The 12,242-nt window shown below is 37.1% G+C and overlaps 1 protein-coding gene across 7 annotated transcripts in view; it reads right to left on the reverse strand.

Moving 5' to 3' along the window:
- Window positions 1-12,242, reverse strand: part of LOC113961500 — a 60,144-nt gene that overhangs the window by 25,280 nt on the left and 22,622 nt on the right. For 3 of the 7 annotated variants that reach the window (XR_003532323.1, XR_003532321.1, XR_003532322.1), the window contains exon 2: window positions 4,442-4,552. The exons of the other annotated variants lie outside the window; for them this stretch is intronic. The gene's annotated coding sequence lies outside the window, so the exon portion shown is untranslated. The remainder of the gene's footprint in view (window positions 1-4,441; window positions 4,553-12,242) is intronic. 7 annotated transcript variants of the gene reach the window in all.

The following is a 12,242-nucleotide window of genomic DNA, read 5'->3' on the forward strand; positions in this document are numbered from 1 at the left end:
ATGTAAGAATATAATATAATCAGTCTGGTATGTCTGAATCTCTCTCATTCATACAAACCCATGAAAAACCTAGGCTGCTTTGACTATTACATCATCTCTTTTGAAGTACAAATGCTAATTGAAATCTTTCTAAAAGTTCAGCATGTGTGCTAAGATATCACAGATCACGTTTTTCTTATGTGCTTGAACACAGGTATGTCTGATTTCCTTTAAAGCTTCTGTCAGTGGGGGAAGAAAGGTGGTGCTTGGATCATACTCCCATAGGATGCACCTCATTTTTAGTACTTTGTGTTTTAATGTTTATCACTTAAATGTGGTTTGAATGTGATTCTGAATCATTACTTTGCAAAAAGAAAGACATTGCTGTCCATCTCCAGCTGAGTTTCCACCTTGCTTAAAAATCCATGCTTTTCTCCTTTATTCTTTAGAAAAGATAATTTTTAATTAGCTTCTGCTTTCCAGATAAGCTGCTCTTCACTTTTAATTCAAGGGAACAAGAGGAGGTAGCATTGGGTATATTTGATCTCTTTGAAATATTTCAGTCTGTCCTTACAGAGCTGTAACTTTCTCTTGAAAGGCTGCTGTGACATTCAGATGTTTGTTGGATAGACTTGAAAGTATGCTTTGGATGCTGTTTAGAAAAATCTAGTGGCCCATAAGTGCAATACAAGATGAAAGGAAGCAATGCTCAGGACCTATTGTGTGTGGATTGCTGCAAACTGCTTTTTTTCCTCAGTGCTTTTAGCTTGCTGACCTGGAGATAAGGTTGTTTCTATGTTTTATTCCTGTTAGCAATGTGAAATTCTTCATTTCAGGTACTTTTCCATTTTGCTTTGACCTGTTTTTATGGTTTTTAGTGCCGCCTGTTTAACACATGTGCAGTAAACAGCTGCACTACTGAGTTCCTGCAGATGTTGTGAGCCAGTATGACTTTTATAACTGCCTCTAAGATGTTCAGTTATGGAAGCCCTGATTTAGAAAGAAGAAACCATGTTCAGTCATAGCTGCCTTCAAATGTCCTGACCTAGACCTAGAAAAAAAACCAATATGGCATTTTCTCGTGCTGTCTGTGTACTGAGCTGTCTGAGATGGTTTACTTTTGTGGCTCTAAACACATTAGGTAAAGTTTGGGGCCATCCAGCAATTGCATGTTACAAGTTCCTTTTCACATCTACAGCAATCCTGTTAATGTTACCTCTTTTAAAATTCTTTGATAGTAAATATCATCAGATAAAAGGCTTTTGTAGTCTAGATTACTGCTCTGAAAAAGTCCGTGAAGTAAACACACTATTACTGGCTGACTGACTTCTACACTTAGGTTTGCTGGGGGTTTTAGTGGGCTGTTGACACTACAGGTATGGCTTTTTTGAGTTCCTGATTTGGGGGAAATTTTGTTTATCAGATCACATCTGTTTTCCTCATTCCTTCATATATAAACTTGCCCTAAAGGAGAGCCATCTCTAACTACATTTTGTTTATTATGACTTCAAACTACCTACTAATCTGAAAATAAATTTTAGAAAGTTGTTGAAATAGTGGCCATGACACTACTATTTTTTTATCTATACTTTAGCATAATTTCATGTATTTAAAGTTCATAATTGAGTTTCTTTTCAAAATGAATTTCAGACTTCTTAAACAGACTTCTATCAGTGTGTTTGCTTGGGAGTGAAGTCAGATGTCAGGGCAGCATCAGTGTGTGTGTACTTGTGCCTGGAGGGGGGAGTTAAACTGTAGGGGCAATCTTTCACATAGGTGTGCTATGCAGCTGTTTGCAGGACTTAACACCTTTCTGTATGTTTCAGCTGGGTTTTTTCTCCTTGCTCTTGAAATAAAGTGTTTTCTGTGATGTATCCTAGACCTTTCTCGTTTCTCCCATCTTTACCATCAAATCACCATATCATAGGTATATATACAAGACTGTTCTTCCTTACTATGGCAGTTGCTAAATAATACTGCCAAGCTTGTCAAGTCAGATATGTAATCAACACTGTACACAGCATTTTTTAGAAACTGAGGTTGAAAGGGAAATAACTAAATCAGCACTGCTGGTCAAGAGTTGCAGTGCGGTGTTTCCCAGGGGAAAGAGTTATATCAGTAAAACCAGGACTCACTGGTTCTACTCTCTGTACTGGTGCACAGCATTGTCTTTGTCCTTTCCTTAAGTCCCACCAAAAACCTTGGCTGCAGGCCCTTCCAGTTTGGGGGGAAATTCGAATAATAGTTTTAAAGAGTGAATACTAAATCTTGATATTTCTTTTTTCCTTGTTAAGGTAGAATGAAAACCATAAACTATTGGTAAATGTCAACTAACCGCTAGACTTGAAAGAACCAGCAGCTGGTTTCTGCTTATGAAGCAGAAACTGTGTGGGAGGAGATGTAAAGAACCTCCTCAAATACCCATTATAACAGAGGGGCGGGGGAGAGACTGTACTGAATATGATTTTTAACCTTTAGAATTCTTTTTCTGTTCTCTTATGCTCTTAGACTTGTATGAAAATGCAAAATGGCAATTGATTTGTTTCAGGTAAAGGCATCAGACAAAGGCCCTGTGCCACCTAAAGCTAATACTAATAAAAAATTGAGTACTCAACTTGCCTGTATCAATTTTGTGTATGTTAAAAGATTTATGGTATGAATCTCATAACCAGATTTCAAATGTATTTAATGATTAATTGTTTGCAAAGAGCTTGAGTGTGCCTCATATCAGATGCAGTGTTTCAATGCAGCAACATTATTAACAACATCGTTAGAGTAATACTGAAATGGCAACACTTAAAAATGCATCTACCACAAATCTGAAATGATGGGTTTGTCTTGAATACAACTAAACAGAGAGAAAAGAGATTGGGGAGGTATTCATTCCTGATGTATAAACTGAGATAAAAAGTAGACCACAGGTTTATGTTAATATGAATTGAGACAAATTCTCGGTTGGCAACACAGACCTAAACGCTGCCTAAGCAAAGCAATGAATGTTTATTCTGCTTCTAAAGGGAAGTCCATACTTGCTGTCAAGAAAAGACAAAGGGTTTTTCTGGGATGTGTTTGTTGGGTTTTTTTAAGTAACCTATTTTTGCAGTAATTCATAAATCCTTCATCACTTTCTGATATGGAAAAATATATGCAGCCTCATTAGCTCATGGCAGAATTATCTTTAAGTCTTTTAAAAATATTTGGAAAAATAGACTAGAAAATGAAAAAATAATTTTTTTTCTGAAAATAGTCAATTATGAGACACTTAATCAATGTATCTGGAAAATGTGGTGGCAATCTGTCTGTTTTTTAATTGGAAACCTTCTTACCTAGATACTGGGCAGATGAAAAAGCTCTCAAGGAACGATTAAAAAGAAATAGAACTGCAAATCTGTTATTTCACCTGCTCTTCTTTTAAACATGTCCTTTCTTGTTTGCTGACAACTCCCACTATGGAGCACTTGTCCACAGTCCCAGGAATTACTATTAACTCCCCAAGACGGGGATGGGAAACTAGAACTGGTGAGCAAGGGCTGGAAGGATACCAGCTGGAAGATATTTGTGACAGATCAGAATAACAGGAAGAGAGAGTAAAAAAGAAATGGTCAGCACTTTTGGCTTTTTAAAAGTGGGGTGTAGATGACTTGCTGTTATGTTTTTGCAATGCCTTGTTTCCAGGCTGCTGGCTTAGTCAACCACATCTTTAATTTGCCCAGTTTATAACAGCTGCTTCTGCTGCTACCACAGAAAGAGAAATTATAATTTCTAAGCTTTCATTTCATCCCTCTTACCTATAATCCTCAAGTTCCAGTCTGTCTGACCACTTGACTAGGCTTTTTAATTAGCAGATCTTCTTGGGGGCCCTTAAATGTGTTTTGAATATACAGGAACACTAAACAGCCTTGGAAACTCTTGATGAGATGAAAAACATCCTGCTGGGAATATAAAATGGCACATAGTGCCTAGAATAATGATTTCCATAATTGAGATTTTCATGTGCTGTATTAAAAGGCAACATTTACCTGGGGTCCTGTTCTCTTGAAAAGAAAAATGTTCAGTTTTAAAAACTTGTCTGTTTAACTCTATTTCCGCGTGGTTTTGTTGATTCCTCAGAGGAAAACTTATGGGTTTGGCACAAAAGGCACAGAAAGCTGGAGATGAAAACTAGTATTCAAATATTTCTGTGCAATCTGTGATTCAGATATACTTGATTTGCTTAGATGAGGCGGGTGGAGTTTTGTAATGGTCTTTACTTTGTACCCGAGACCACTGTACTGCCTGATCTTTTGGCTGAGGTGGCACATTGTTAATGATGTGCTAATAAACAACGTAATTTGGTAAGGTAGACTCTTTGGTAGAAGGTAATAGCTCTCACTGCTGCAAGTATCTTAATGCAATTGAAGAAAACAGCTTGTTTTAATCATTTACTAATTGTATGGCGCAGCAACTAATCTCTGGGATGTACCTTGGAGACCCGATAACATATTTCATCGACTTCTGGGGAACCGACACAGATGATGATGGTCAAATTGCCCAGTTCCCTTCATTGCTGGTCTGCAGCTCTGTGGTGATTTGTCTAGAAGACAAAGAAATAAAGGATTTTGTGTAATAGTTTAGGATATGCCCAATAAATCAGCCAATAATTGGTCTTGACATTCCCCAAGGAAAAATTGCTGGTGTCACTATAAAGGTCTTGGTGGTTTTGTACTATTTGTACTAATGTTTTTTTCAAATTTTCAGATAAAATATGTTTTGCTTCAAGCTAGCTCTAAATGAAATTAGATTATTCAGAATATTAAGTTGTGACACAATACTGTCAGTAAGCCTTATAGTTTCAATAATTTAAATGTCATAAATGCATATATCAATGGTATATTGTTCCATGCTGTTCTGCTTTGCTGTTCATGTGAGACCATTCAGGCATATAAAACAATAAAATAATAAAAAATTACCAGAAAATGAGCTTAAGGCTTATTTTTCAGTGCTACAGATAAGTGTTGACAAGACCTGTTTCTGAAAACTCAAATACTAGACCTGTGTACATTGGTCTTTTTCCATAGTGTAATTATGAATTAATTTTCTATTACAGAAAATTAATCCTACTTAAATACTCAAATACAGTTCTAGGTAATATTCTGGTCTTTACTGGTGACATGCACTAATCCTGATGAAACCTGCAACACTCCTGCAGTTTTTCAATAGCTCTGAAAATTATTCCAGCCTTAGCCTATGGTATTCAAAGGCACACATAACTACATAAATGACTCTCCCCTGTCCCTGAAGTGCAGTGGATTAGGTGAAGGGATTCTCAAAGCCTTCTAAATTCTTGGCATTCAGGACAGAAAATGTTCAAGTAACAAATATTTGAGTTGCTTGTCAAAGCACTTTATTAAATTGGACTCCCTTAAATAAGTTTAGTGTTAAGTAAGTATGGTAAATTAAATCTAAAAATATTTTTTTTTCAAATCTATACTTTTCAATGGTCTAATGGTTACTTTTTGAAGAGTTTGTGGCCTGCAAAATACTGTAATTATACAGCATATTCTCAAAAAAACTGGTCTCTGGTATTTGCGTCCATGCGGTTTCATGGAAGACATTTTGAGAGTTTCGAGTCCATCTTGTTGAGCTGTGCCTTCTCCATTATGATTAATGCAAGTTTGAATTCTTCAAATAGCTTTGAAAAAAATCTCACATTTTTTATTTGTCTATTTTATGGGACATGAAAAAAAAACCCATTACCCCTCAGGGAATTAAAGCACAGTGCTTTAATTACACAATGCCCATTAATGCTAATAAATTTTATGCTAAAGACCTATGCTGTACCAGTGCCAACAAAAACATAAGTCTCCTTCCTTTTCAAACCCTGTGCCACATACTGCCTGGACATACGATCATTAGAATGAACTCAGTTGCAATGACAAGCATTAGACAAAGACATTTCATTTTGACTTTCAGCAGTTTCTATAGGTTGAAATAATGCTAGAATTTGATCTTCAAGTAATCTTTAAAAGTATTCAAATAGGAATAATGTTAGGCCAGTGAAGGAACATGTGAAATGAAGCGATAATACTTTCAGCTGCTGCACTCCTTTCATAATCTGATATACCTTGAGTTCTCTCTCAAAAGATTCCTTTGTAATGGTAGTCAGAAGAATGAGTTTATCAGCTGCATAAGATAAAGCATGTTTGTAAGCACTCTGTATTCATAAATCTTGTTTCTTATTTCATTCTCTGCTCTGTTTCTCTTACCTAGTCATTAACTGCAGCCTTTCTTTCCTTTTTTAATATAGCTCTGCTGTTAGCAGCTCTAGAATTTGACCTCAGAACTAAGTCTCCTTTTCTCTTGCAATATTCCTGGAAATCAGGCAATCATATCACTATTGATCTGTGTGTTGAAGTGCAGCAGTTCTACTTTCTGTGAGTGGGTTAGAGGAAGAGTTTGGGATTCAGTTGATGAGAATTTGGAGTGAGGGGAATGCGTTAATAAGAGCATCACACCGGTAGATGCAGATTTTTCCACATCTCTGCAGTGGGGTGACATATAGGATCTCTCTGTACTAACAAAATGAATATGTGGTAGTGGTTTGGTCTGGTTGAGAATGGAGACCAAATGGAAACAGCTATGCATGAGAAGGATGGCATTTAGGAGGGGCTGACCAATGACTTAATTGTAAAACGCATAAAAAGAAAAAAAGCATTTAGATACTGTCTGACTGAAGATTTAGAAAATGCCTAGACTTAGATGTCAGCGCAGTCTTCAGGAGCAGACAGAAGGGAAGAGCAAGGGCTGTGAGACATCACGTGGGTTTGGAGTGAGAACTGTGCCACATCCTCGTGACCTCAGTCTGGGTGGGCAGGGAAGATGCCACAGTGCGTGGCTGGGCTGAAGGAAGGGGAACGTGAGGGTGAGCCCAGCAGTGAGCTGTGCGCCCTGCCAGGCAGGGGGGCCCCTGGGAGCCCTCTTAGAGAGCTCTCAGCAGTTGTATTTTATCCTCAAGCACAGACCTGTCAATTCAGGGCATTAATCCCATTTTTAGAATTTTCATTATGTAATGTTTTCTGTGTTCTGTTTACACTTCATTAGTATTTTTGCTAAGAGACTGGAAGACTTGGGCTGAATTTGGGTACCTCTGACACCTGATATATAGAAGCAGCTTCCCATAAGAGAAAAAAGCTATATTATGAAGTTTGTAAGAATGCTATATGTTGATGAGCACTAATTATCTGAGCTGGGAGCCCTTTGAAAACCTTTCTGATGACTAAATCTCCATTTTACACCTCTACTTCCCAAATTCCCAGTCTAGTGGGAGTTCATGTTATTTTTAACGGTGGTTTCTTTTGCCACTGAGTCCTAATGAATTGGAATCACACTTGAAATGATAGTTTCTAATCTTATATGCTGTTGTGAATATCTTTTTTATTTTTAAGTTAGTTAGAATCTTGAATCGTCCCAAATCTTCCCACCATCAATTGGACTTTTCCCCAACTTTCTGACTAGTTTCAAAGAGAAATCGTGTTTTTGCCTTTTTTCCTGCTCTGGTTGCCTGCATTCACCCCGCTGTTGGTCTTCCTGCTCAGAGGCAGACCTGTTCCAGCTCAGTGATGGGTGCCAGTCACGACAGTGTAACAAGCCAAAAGTAGTAAACTTGTTATGAAAAGCTTGAAAACTTGGACGTGTCTAGGTGCCAGGATTTTAAACTCATCGCAACTTTATTAATGACACCCTGGGGGAAGAATCTTTTAATAGTAAACGTATTCAAAGAGATTTGAGCTAAAAAAGCTGGATTTACTTTGTTTTGGTTGCATGTGTACTACAGCATTATCAGGAGATGATTTAGAGTAACAGCCGTGAACTCTTAGCTTGGATCATGTTAAACTGAAGGTTCTCCATGACTGAAAATGTTTTCCCAGATTTATGGGAGCTTTCCCTCTCCCACCCCCTATAGCACTTTGCAGTTTATAAAGGGCTATGTGTTAAACAGCATTTGTTGAGCTTACTGAATAAGCAAATACGATTTCATTTTTTCTTGAAACGTTCATTCCTGCTCTGCTTTTGAAATGACACACGTGCCAGTGTGCTATTCTTCTTCCTAGTAGTTTCTACATGAAATCTGTTTTCTCTGAGAAAATGGAATCTTTGTGTCTTTGTCTCCTCTCTAGCTTTCAGGCATGTTTTGGCAGGGGCTCTGACTGTCGAGGCACTGGAGAGGAGGGGCCTTGCACTCATTTGTCAGCTTTTCTTGCATCTGTAATTTTTGCCCACTCAGCAGTACTGGAGGGGCTTAAGAAAGGGGGAGAACTTGTAGCTGTTGAAAGTCAAGCTCATGAAATTATTGCCAGACTGTAACAGTTTGGGAAAGACGTGTGTGTGTGAGAAACAACAAATGCTAAAACCACCTTTAGGTTTAAGGTTTTAGCAAGTCTCCGTTTCATGTAATTGCGTGCCTTTTCCCCCTATATCTTTACAGGCAATGACACTGTGGTTTTATAGATTTGTTCGTTATGTGCTGACAAACTGGCTTCTTTTTTTTTCTTAATGATGATGAAAATAATTTCACTGGTGTTCAAGACCTGGTTGTTTCCAACCAACAGCTTAATCTAAAATGCTTAAGTCTTCTCTAACTTTTGTCCTAATCCTTCACTGCAATCTCCCTTTGCAAGCCGGGTGCTTTCATCTCCTTGTGTAATGTAACCAAACAGAAATTAGTTAATTTTTTTTATTAGAAGACAGATCCCTTCAGACTAAAGAAAGCATTTTTCCTCTTCAGTTTTTTATGGAATATTAACATTGATCTCTCCTCCTCGTTTCAGTAGGCTATTTAAGCCCAGGGCTCATACTGTGAGCTGTTAATTAATCAGTGTGACAGATGAAGAAAGTATCCAACTATGAAAGGAAACCTTACTTCAGTGACTAACAATAAGGATGTGAGCCCGAGTGATTTAAAGGATTTTTTTTTTTATTGTGAATGTGTGATAAGAAGTTCTTAAGCTGTTTGAGGTAGCGATGGGGTTTTTTTGCTCAGATTGTGTCTCTGCACGAACATTAAAGGGCTCATCAATATTTTGTCTTGAAAAGTCTAGACAGGAGTTAAAAGAGCCTCTCCTACAGTTTGAAGAGATCCTGTTTCCCATAATTAATAACAGGAAGCAAGTAAATAAGGCTTTACTGACAAATGAAACTGCAACAGTAACGTGTACCCAGAAACATTAGCTCCTAGCTGAGAAATGTAGCTGAGGTCTGTTGGTTTTAGTGTACAGGAAAAGATTGCTGTGGAAGCACATTAGAGCTTTGCTCAAGTCTAATTCAGTTATGTGATAGCAGACTAAAAGTCCAAAAGTAGCGATACCGCATTTTAATTATTGAGAGTGATTCGTGACCTTTGTTTACATCTGTGTTACCATCCAAGAACTGTTCCCCCGTCATTATTTGAAATTCTTTGAACTCAAAAGGAGATTTTCATGTTTATTTAAAAGCTACCAGAAGGCATTTCAGACATTTCCTGGAACAAACTGTATATATGTATTTTAGGAAGATAAGAAATGAAAGGAAACTTGAGGAAAAGCTTTTAATTTTCTTCCTTTTTGAAGACTGCATTTTCCCTTCAAAGATACCTTTTCAGAAAGTAGTTGCAAACCCTTCCCTCCCCCTCTCCAATTCCTCTCGTTAAAATCAGTTAAACAACAAAAGGGGAGTTAGATCCTCATCTCGCCTGTACCAGTGTAAAACCAGAGGAGTGCTATTTATCTCAGTGAGCTGTTCAGTTCATTTCAGTAACTCCACGATGTGCAGGCAAAAATTCAGTCTGGCCCTTGCCTGCCATACTTCTGACTTCTTTGGTTTTTGGGTTACGCTGGAGGGGGAGGTTGAAGGGGAAGGAAAAGGAGGAGGTTTCTGTGTGTGTAGTTGGGGGGGGTGGTTGTTTTCCTAGGGAGCAGCAATGACTGAATGCAATATTCAGAAGTACTGGAAAGCACATTTAACTCTGTGTTTGTGCTGGACCTTAAGTCTGAGTTCGTTGAATTATGGGTTCATCGTCTGGCATGCTGACTATATGATACAACTGTGTAATACAGTCTGTTTGTCATCTTGGTGCTGACCTTGAAAAGAGAAGAAAAGTGAATTTGTTTCACTGATTCTTAGATACACTAGACAGTAAATTCCTGCTTTAGCTATTTAATTTACAGTGAACTGCTAATTTTTTTTCCCCCTGTAGATGAGCTGTTGGGCTTTCTACTAAAAATGACAAGATAGGACAAAATAGGCTTGTTTGTAGAGCTAATGTTTTTCCTTTCCTGTATATTTTAGAAGATTAACAGCCGTTGCTGTAGAGAAGCATGGTGATGAATACTAAATAGTCCACCATAAGGCATTTTGGAAGGAATTCAGTAAATTCAAAGAACGTACCCCAACATTGTATCCCGTAACTTAGTTATTTTTTCCACTGATTGTAGCTTATACTATGAAAGCAACAGGCTATCTCCACAAAGAAGGCCACGCCATTTACAATACCATGTCAGGTTAAAATCTTTACTGGCAGATATTCTTTTATTGTTGACTGATTAAGCGAGAGATTTGAGCTCGCTTATCGAACCTTCAGCATAGGCTTCTTCCATTCCACTCAATGAGATTATATATTTCCAGAGTTCATAATTGGACTTCTGTTATTTTCTAAACATGTTTTCCTCTCCTGCTAAGTACTGAGTTCTGTCACCTTGAATCATGCATGCCAGTATCTAGCTAGACTTACAGCTTTTAAATGAGACAGCCTGTGGAATGTGGTGCTACTTGACACAAGTGCTTGGGTTCTTACTGAAAATAAATAGCTCAGATGTCACTTCAAATGCCTATTGTAACAGTGAAAAGTCAGAGACAACTGCTGAAGGTGCACTTTCAGGGTAACTATAAGGTATTATGTCAACTTTTATCCCTAGCTCAGAACTGTAATAACTAGTCAGTTCCGGAGGGAAGTTTATTGTGGAAAAGGGGCATTTTCTTTACCACAAAAAAATTACCCTACACAGCAAAGCTTTATATAAAATGGCATTAATTTTTCATTTATTTGGGTGTTCGATACATTTGAAAATCACGTGTCTAGATCTATTATGTGCAGCATATAGGGTTAGGAAATTTTCTAATTAAAAAGAAAACAATACACAAGCCTTTTTAATAACTAACTTGAGTATCTTCAACTTCACATCCCAGAAAGTATTCTTATATCAAGCCTGATCTTTGTATTAGGCTTTTGATGTGTGTTTTGCATAAATAGGGTGAAAATTTCCATGTTTAGGGTGCTTCTTTTCAAAAGAAAGGTGATTCATCAGTGGACAGTTTGAATTCTTTGAATTGTCAGGTTATATATTACCAGTGCTGTGTGCACTGGTACATGTAGATTGCTTAAATGCATATTTCAGAGAGATTAATGACTACAGTAAATAGTAGAATAATGTAAAATAAGGTTCCTGATATAGCCCCAGTTTAATCTAAAATATGCTGATAGGAAAAACTACAATCCTAACAGGACTAGGTATTGGTAGCAAACTTCTGCTATCTTTAAACTTATAGGTACATAGTTTCCAAGGGAAACTCTTGATAACTAGCAGTTTCCAGGATATTATCTAGATTTCCTGTTTATTTTATGTGGTATCCTTTTTCCAAAAGGATGAAGACTGCTTTAAATAGTGTATTATCCATAGCCCACTCTGACGTTGCAAGGTTCAAAGTAATTGATTATACCACAACTTTTAATACAATATTTCTTTTTGTCCTCTAGGATTTTTAATTACTTCTAGCATAGTTTGTCTCTGTGCTTGTGATTGGACCTGATGCATCCCTTCTCCACCATTTTTAAATATTTTCTAACTTAAGGGTAAAGACCTATTTCTGATTCAGCAGCAGGCTCCTTGTGAGAAACCTAACTAGAAGAAAATAAGGGAAAAGGAATTTACGTTTGTATTCAAATGTTAAAATTTCTAATTAGATTCAGGACTGTTATTTAAGTATTCCAAGGGTTTATTTTCATAGTTCTTCACATTTGGAGTAGGAACGCCTTTGAAAATCCCTTTAATTCACAGAAGTTACAAAGCTGATTTCTTTTAAGCAATAAACTCAGTTTGGCAAATAATTTAAAACAGATATTCCTGTTAAACTTCCTTTTAAATTAAATAACAACTGTATAGGTGAAAAATACTTTAAATTACTGTAAATTACTGTAAATGTGTTAAAGTAGAAGCATGCAGATGGATTAAGACTTAAAGAATTTGCCCCAA

The sequence above is a fragment of the Neopelma chrysocephalum genome, unplaced genomic scaffold, assembly GCF_003984885.1.
Source record: "Neopelma chrysocephalum unplaced genomic scaffold, ASM398488v2 Primary Assembly neopelma1_97222, whole genome shotgun sequence".
Classification (NCBI taxonomy): Eukaryota; Metazoa; Chordata; class Aves; order Passeriformes; family Pipridae; genus Neopelma; species Neopelma chrysocephalum.